Here is an 8,537-nt window from a genome sequence, read left to right on the forward strand (position 1 = left end):
TTTAAAATAAAGGCTGTATCAAGAGATGCAGAAGGGCATTATATTATAATCAAGGGCTCTATCCACCAAGAAGACCTAACAATTGTAAATATTTATGCACCAAATGTGAAAGCACCCAAATATATAAATCAATCACAAACATAAAGAAACTCATTGATAGTAATATCATAATAGGAGACTTCAACACCCTACTCACAGCAATGGACAGATCATCTAATCAAAAAATCAACAAGGAAACAATGGCTTTGAATGACACACTGGACCAGATGGACTTAACAGATATATTCAGAACATTTCATCCTAAAGCAGCAGCATATACATTCTTCACCAGTGCACATGGAACGTTATAGACCATATACTGGGACACAAATAAGCCCTAAGTACAAAAAGACTGAGATCATACTGTGCATATTTTCAGACCACAATGCTATGAAACTCGAAATCAACCACAAGAAAAAATTTGGAAAGGTAACAAATACTTGGAGACTGAAGAAAATCCTACTAAAGAATGAATGGGCTAACCAAGCAGTTAAAAGCAAATTAAAAAGTATATGGAAGTCAATGAAAATGATAACACCACAACCCAAAACCTCTGGGACACAGCAAAGGCAGTCCACAAGAGGAAAATGTATAGCAATCCAGGCCTTCCTAAAGAAGGGAGAAAGATCTCAGATATACAACCTAACCTTATGCCTTAAGGAGCTGAAAAAAGAATAGCAAATAAAACCCAAAACCAGCAGAAGACAGGAAATAATAAAGATTAGAGCAGAAATTAATGCTATCGAAACCAAAAAAAACAGAACAGATCAATGAAACCAGAATCTGGTTCTTTGAAAGAATGAACAAAGTTGATAAACCACTAGCCAGTTTGATCAAAAAGAAAGAGGAAAGGACCAGAATACATAAAATCAAGAATGAAAAAGGAGCGATCACAACCCACACAGCAGAAATAAAAACAGTAAGAGAATATTATGAGCAATTATATGCCAATAAAATGGGCAATCTGGAAGAAATGGACAAATTCCTAGAAACATATACACTACCAAAACTAAACAGGAAGAAATAGAAAATGTGAACAGACCTAAAACCAGTAAGGAATTCGAATTGGTAATCAAAAATCTCCCAAAAAACAAGAGTCCAGGACCATATGGCTTTCCAGAGGAATTCTACCAAACATTTAAGGAAGAGTTAACACCTATTCTCTTGAAGCTGTTCCAAAAAATAGAAATGGAAGGAAAACTTCCAAACTCTTTCTATGAAACCAGCATTACCCTGATTTCAAAACCAGACAGAGACCCCACTAAAAAGGAGAACTATAGACCAATTTCCCTGATGAATACGGAGGCAAAAATCCTCAACAAGATAGTAGCCAACTGGATCCAACAATACATTAAAAAAATTATTCACCACGACCAAGTGGGATTTATACCTGGGATACAGGGCTGGTTCAATATTCGCAAAACAATTACCGCGATTCATCACATCAATAAAAGAAAGGACAAGAACCATATGATCCTCTCAACAGATGCAGAGAAAGCATTTGACAAAATACAGCATCCTTTCTTGATAAAAAACATCAAGAATAGGAAAGAAGGAGCATACCTCGAGATCATAAAAGCCATATATGAACGACCCAATGCTAATATCATCCTCAATGGAGAAAAACAGAGCTTTCCCCCTAAAGTCAGGAACAAGACAGGGATGTCCACTCTCACCACTATCATTCAACATAGTATTGGAAGTCTTAGCCTCTGCAATCAGACAACACAAAGAAATAAAAGGCATCCGAACTGGCCAGGAGGAGGTCATACTTTCACTCTTCGCAGATGTCATGATAGTCTATACGGAAAACCCAAAATATTCCACCAAAAAACCTGCTAGAATTGGTTCATGAATTCAGCAAAGTGGCAGGATATAAAATCAATGCACAGAAATCAGTTGCATTCTTATACACCAACAATGAAGCGAAAGAAAGAGAAATCAAGGAATCAATCCCATTTACAGTTGCACCAAAAACCATAAAATACCTAGGAATAAATGTAACCAAAGAGGTGAAAAACCTATACACTGAAAACTATAGAAAGCTTATGAAAGACATTGAAGAAGACACAAAAAAATGGAAAAAGATTCCATGCTCCTGGATAGGAAGAATATTGTTAAAATGTCGATACTACCCAAAGCAATCTACATATTCAATGCAATCCCTATCAAAATAACACCAGCATTCTTTACAGAGCTAGAACAAAAAATCCTAAAATTTGTGTGGAACCAGAAAAGACCCATAATAGCCAAAGCAATCTTGACAAAGAAAACCAAAGCAGGAGGCATCACAATCCCAGACTTCAAGCTATACTGCAAAGCTGTAATCATCAAGACAGTATGGTACTAGCACAAGAACAGACACTCAGATCAATGGAACAGAATAGAGAACGCAGATATGGACCCACAAACGTATGGCCAACTAATCTTTGACAAAGCAGGAAAGAATATCTAATGGAATAAAGACAGTCTCTTCAACAAGTGGTGATGGGAAAAATGACATGCAGAACAATGAACCTGGACCACTTTCTTACACCATACACAAAAATAAACTCAAAATGGATGAAAGACAAGACAGGAAGCCATCAAAATCCTGGAGAAAGCAGGCAAAAACCTCTTTCACCTGGAGGCAAGGGAAACAAAAACCTCTGGAGGCAAGGGAAACAAAAGCAAACATGAACTACTGGGACCTCATCAAAATAAAAATCTTCTGCACAGCGAAAGAAACAATCAGCAAAACTAAAAGGCAACTGACAGAATGGGAGAAGATATTTGCAAATGGCATATCAGATAAAGGGGTAGTATCCAAAATCTATGAAGAAATTATCAAACACAACACCCAAAAAACAAAGAATCCAGTAAAGAAATAGGCAAAAGACATGAATAGACACTTCTCCAAAGAAGACATCCAGATGGCCAACAGGCACATGAAAAAATGCTCAACATCACTCATCATCAGGGAAATACAAATCAAAACCACAATGAGATACCACTTTACACCTGCCAGAATGGCTAACATTAACAACTCCGGCAACAACAGATGCTGGCGAGCATGTGGAGAAATAGGTTCTCTCTTGCATTGTTGGTGGGAATGCAAACTGGTGCAGCTGCTCTGGAAAACAGTGTGGAGGTTCCTCAAAAAATTAAAAATAGAACTACCCTACAACCCAGCAATTGCAGTACTAGGAATTTACCCAAGGGACACGGAGTGCTGGTGCATAGGGGCACTTGTACCCCAATGTTTACAGCAGCACTTTCAACAATAGCCAAATTATGGAAAGAGCCTAAATGTCCATCAACTGATGAGTGGATAAAGAAATTATGGTTTATATACACAAAGGAATACTACGTGGCAATGAGAAAGAATGAAATATGGCCTTTTGTAGCAACGTGGATGGAACTGCAGAGTGTTATGCTAAGTGAAATAAGTCATATAGAGAAAGACAGATACCATATATTTCCACTCTTATGTGGATCCTGAGAAACTTAAAAGAAGACCATGGGGGAGGGGAAGGAGAAAAAAAAAAGCTAGAGAGGGAGAGAGCCAAACCATAAGAGACTCTTAAAAACTGAGAATAAACTGAGGGTTGATGAGTGGGAGAAAGGGGAGGGTGGGTGATGGGCACTGAGGAGGGCACCTGTTGGGAGGGGCACTGGGTGTTGTATGGAAACCAATTTAACAATAAATTTCATATTAAAAAAAAATTAAAAAGAGTTAACAATATTTGTTCTTCCAATCCATGAGCATGGAATGTCTTTCCATTTCTTTGTGTTGTCTTCAATTTCTTTCATCAGTGTTTTATAGTTTTCAGAGTATACATCTTTCATTTCCTCGGTTAGGTTTATTTCTAGGTATCTTATTATTTTAGTGAAATTGTAAATGGGATTGTTTTCTTAATTTCTTTTTCTACTACTTCATTATTGGTGTATAGAAATGCAAGATTTCTGTATACGGATTTTGTATCCTGTGATTTTACTGAATTTGGTTATCACTTCTAGCAGGTTTTGACAGAATCTTTCATAAAGATTTTATAAAGAGTATCATGTCTTCTGCAAATGTGAAAGTTTTATTTCTTCCTTACCAACTTACATGTCTTTTCTTTTTCTTGTCTGCTTGCTGTGGCTAGAATGTCCAGTACCATGTTGTATATAAGTGGTGAGAGTAGACATTTTTTCTTCTTGTTCCTGGCCTTAGGAGAAAAGCTCTCAGTTTTTCCCCATTGAGAATGATGTTAGCTATAAGTTTTTCATATATGGCCTTTATTATGTTGAGTTATGTTCCCTCTAAACCTACTTTGCTGAGGGTTTTTATCATGAATGCTGTACTTTATCAACAATTAGAGATTGCTGGGGTAGTCTTCAATGGGCCCCCAGTGTCCCTGAAGGTTTTTTTCTGAAATGCCAAGAACATAAGGCCCTGACTCTATCCAGGTCATTTTTCATTTGCAATGAGCAACACTGAGAAATGCAGTAAGCAAGCTTGTCACCGCTTATTAATAAGTGTTCTCTTTGTTAATGTAACCAATTGCATGTGTCCATCTAGGTCCACTTCTGTTATTCCAACACATCTACCCACTTTGGGATTTGGGAGCCAAGGAAAACCATGAGGAACCTAAATCTTTGGCTACTACTTTTGCCATGATTTTTAAAGCCTGTTCCTCGTCCAGGCATCATGTATGTATATTCTGCCAGCATCAATTAAACAATACCAGGTCAACTTGTTAGCTTACAAGTAGGATAAAATTTCAGACTTTTCAGAGTTCTTGATAGGCATTATCTACTAAAGTGGGAAGATACACACCTAGCAATTGCATTTGTAAGTTTATCCTGAAAAGAAATGCATGCAACATGTATTAAAAGATTTGTACAAGAATGTTCATAACAGCATTTTAAAAGTTCATTCCTCATACTTTTGCTTAAATTTCTTTTTTAATCTTTCGAGGCTAGAATGATCCATGTGGTAATGGATTAGTGTTGGCAACATTCTTATGAAATCACTATTAGCTTTATAGAGATACAACTGAACATATATAAAAAGACTTACAGATAGGTGGACATAGATAGACTAGTACATACACGTGTATATATCTCTTTGCTTTGTTATCTGAGAGGGGCCTAAAATAAATGATACCTTCTCAGAAACAATCACACCTAGCAGCCAGATTTTTTTTTAATGTTTATTTATTTTTAAGGGAGACAGCTAGAACTTGAGCAGGGGTGGGGCAGAGTGAGGGAGACACAGAATCCAAAGCAGGCTCCAGTCTCCCAGCTGTGAGCACAGAGCCTGATGTAGGGCTCAAACTCATGAACTGTGAGATCATGACCTAAGTCAAAGTCGGGTGCCTAACTGACTGAGTCACCCAGGTGCCTCAGACTTTGGTTTCTAATACTTTTCTCTAATAAAAAGAACTGGAGATCCCTGGGAGAAATGGTGAAAAGAAGTGGGACAAGAAATATACAAACTGAGCCTAGGGTATTTTGTAGTGCCAGAAAGGAAGGAAGTGATTAAAAACAAAAACAAAGTGGGTCACCTGGGTGGTTCAGTTAGTTGAGTGTCTGACTTTTGATTTTGGCTCAGGTCATGATCCCACGGTCACAGGATTGAGCCCTACATTGGGCTCCATAGTGAGTATGGAGCCTGCTTAAGATTCTTTCCCTCTCACTCTCTCTCTCTTCCTTTGTCCCCCTCCCTATCTCGTGTGCATGCGCACTTTTTCTCTCTCTCAGAAATAAATTTAAAAAAACAAAGAAAAAACTAACACTGAGAGAAGTATGTCAAAAAGAGGAGAGGAATCACCTGAAAAAGATTCCTATGGCTAAAGCTGGAACAATCTGAGTAGCAAAATAAGTAAAATTATAATAAAATAATATTAAATTATATTAATAAAAGTCATAACATTTATCATATTTCAAACTATAAAACAAAAAGTCACACATCCATACTGATAAAAATGAATTAAAAAATTAATAAATGGGGGAGAGGTGACAAATCTCCTGACAATGTCTTCAAGACACATTGGAGAAACATGACAGGTAGAAGACATTGGAAAAACATGACAGGTACTACCTCAGCCAGGTGGTCAAAGTCTACACCAATAGTTATAAATCACACTGATAGTATGTACCAATGATACAATGTAACCTTCTTCTCAATAATCTATAATCTTAGTCCTAAAGTGAGAAACACACCAAAGTCCAATAATTGAGCAACCTACAAAACACCTGACCAGCACTCCTCAAAGTCAACAAGGTTATCGAAAACGAAGAAAGTCTGAGAAACTGTCACCTCCAAGAGGAACCTAAGAAAACATTAAAATTAAATGTGATTTGGTATAGTGACAGGAATCCTAGAACAGAAAAAAAAGGACATTAAGTTAAAACTACAGAAATCAGAATAAACTTTAGTTAATAATAATGTAATAATATTGGTTCATTAATTGTGACAAATGTACCATACTAATATAAAACGTTAGTAATAGGGGAAACTAAAACAGTATGTGGGAATACTGTGGCTTTAGCCTCAATTTCTCTGTAAATCTAAAACTACTGTAAAAAAATGAAGTCTATTAAAACAAACAAACAAACAAACAAACAAACAAAAAACCTACTTCTCTTTCAAAGCCCATTAGAAATGCTGTCTCCTGCAAGAAACTATCCCTGGGCCCCTCAAACTTAAATGAGACCTCTCCTTCCTCAGAATCCACCTTAGAACTCGGTTGAGCACCTATCACATTTTGTCCAACAAAATTATTTATAAACATATTATCTACTTTTTCATGTTACTTAATATAAAATTAGTTCAAAGCAAAATTTAGAAACCAACTAATCCAGATGAAAGTCACTTTCAGTTTACGTGAGTTAGTTATCTCCTAAGGCAGTTTCATTCTACTTTTGAATGACTCTAATAATTAGAAAGTTCTTCCTGCTGGGTTGAAGCCAAATGTTCTATAATTTCCTCATTTATTGTACGAATAGTACTTTATCTCCAGCACCTGGCAGAAGTAGACACTCAAAAAATACTTGTTTTTGGATGAGTAAATGGTTAGCTGGTTAAAGGAAGGACTGCAACTTCTATTACCCCTCCCATACCATTCACTGTGTAGCTAATGATCATCCTCCTGATAATACACACATAATATATAGCCATTTAATTCTTCACACCATTATTGTAGGTTTTATAAACAATTTAAGTAAAGCTATGAGAGGTTTGTTAATTTTGTGCACTTCTAATAAGTGAGAAAGGAACTGGGGTCCGCAGGTCCCCACGAGGGTACAATTAACGAATAGAAATGAGGCAGAAAACTAGGGCTGCGGCAGTAAGGCTCCTTCAGTATCTCTGGGGAAACGCCCCCGGGCGAGCAGCCACGCGGGGGCTCATCCACTCCAGAGCTCCGCAACTCCGGGCAAATCCCTTCACCTCCACTTGGCCTGCTTCCTCGTCTGAAAATAAAAAGCTCACACGCTCTTAAGGCACTACCCGTTCCAAGTCCCTAGGATTCTGGGCTATTAGGATTTCGTTTGTTTTCCCCAAGTTTTCAAATTCAAATCAACTTAACACTGCACAAAAATCTCCTGTAAATCGCGTTCCCGCTCAGTCTCGTTAACTTACAAGTGAGAGGTTGGACCACAACTATCTTCACGGCGGCTTCCATTCTTAAGAGTCTTCCTACCAGGATACAAACAATACCTAAAGTAAATATAAATCCGCAGGCTTGACTACAAGGGTTCCGAAAAGGAAGGTTCTATAACCCTATAGGAAAAAACCTCAGGAAACCCCGTTCCATATGACTCTCAAGAAGAAAGGATGGTGGGGAGGATTCTCTCTCACGTCTCCAAATCTCTGAGGTAAAGATTGGACCCGGCAAGTCTGAGGAAAAAATACACCCTGGCAGGAGAATGAAAAAAAACGTGAAGAGCGTGGTCCGCAGTGGCTGTAAACACACCTACCCGACCAGCAATTCCGTGGTGCCACGTCACCTCCCCGACTTCCAGAACGTTCCAAGAGTAGCAGAAGTACGGCCGCAGAGCAGAGAAGCACAGACGTCTTCTTGGCCGCCCCAGCCGCAGGACTTGCTCTTCACTTGCTGCGCTTCCGCGCAGCCGCAGACCTTGCTAACTTTGGCCCCGCCTTTTCTGATCATTAAATGGCAAGATTTGAAGGAGCCAGGAAGTGGTTAGGAGAAAGTATGTTTGTTTGTTTGTTTGTTTGTTTGTTTGTTTGTTTGTTTGTTTGTTTTCCAGTTGTTTTTTGCGTTTGACTTGCCTGGAGTTAATTTTTAACAATTTTTAAAATTTAGGCTCAATTCTTTTACTCTTATTATTGACAACATAAGGTCACAGTGACCTCAGGTATATCCAAATTATGAAAAAATGCTCACTTTTTCTTTTTTTTTTTTTTAATTTTTTTTTAACGTTTATTTATTTTTGAGACAGAGAGAGACAGAGCATGAACGGGGGAGGAGCAGAGAGAGAGGGAGGCACAGAATCAGAAGCAGGCT

At 37.9% G+C, this 8,537-nt stretch overlaps 1 protein-coding gene across 1 annotated transcript in view; it reads right to left on the bottom strand.

Annotated features, from left to right (window-relative positions):
* C2H1orf146 (chromosome 2 C1orf146 homolog) overlaps window positions 1–8,096 on the bottom strand; it is a 61,182-nt gene extending 53,086 nt beyond the window's left edge. Inside the window, exon 1 of the mRNA XM_058716589.1 lies at window positions 7,987–8,096. The gene's annotated coding sequence lies outside the window, so the exon portion shown is untranslated. The remainder of the gene's footprint in view (window positions 1–7,986) is intronic.
* Between the last annotated feature and the right edge of the window lie 441 nt (window positions 8,097–8,537).

The sequence above is a fragment of the Neofelis nebulosa genome, chromosome 2, assembly GCF_028018385.1.
Source record: "Neofelis nebulosa isolate mNeoNeb1 chromosome 2, mNeoNeb1.pri, whole genome shotgun sequence".
Lineage (NCBI taxonomy): Eukaryota > Metazoa > Chordata > Mammalia > Carnivora > Felidae > Neofelis > Neofelis nebulosa.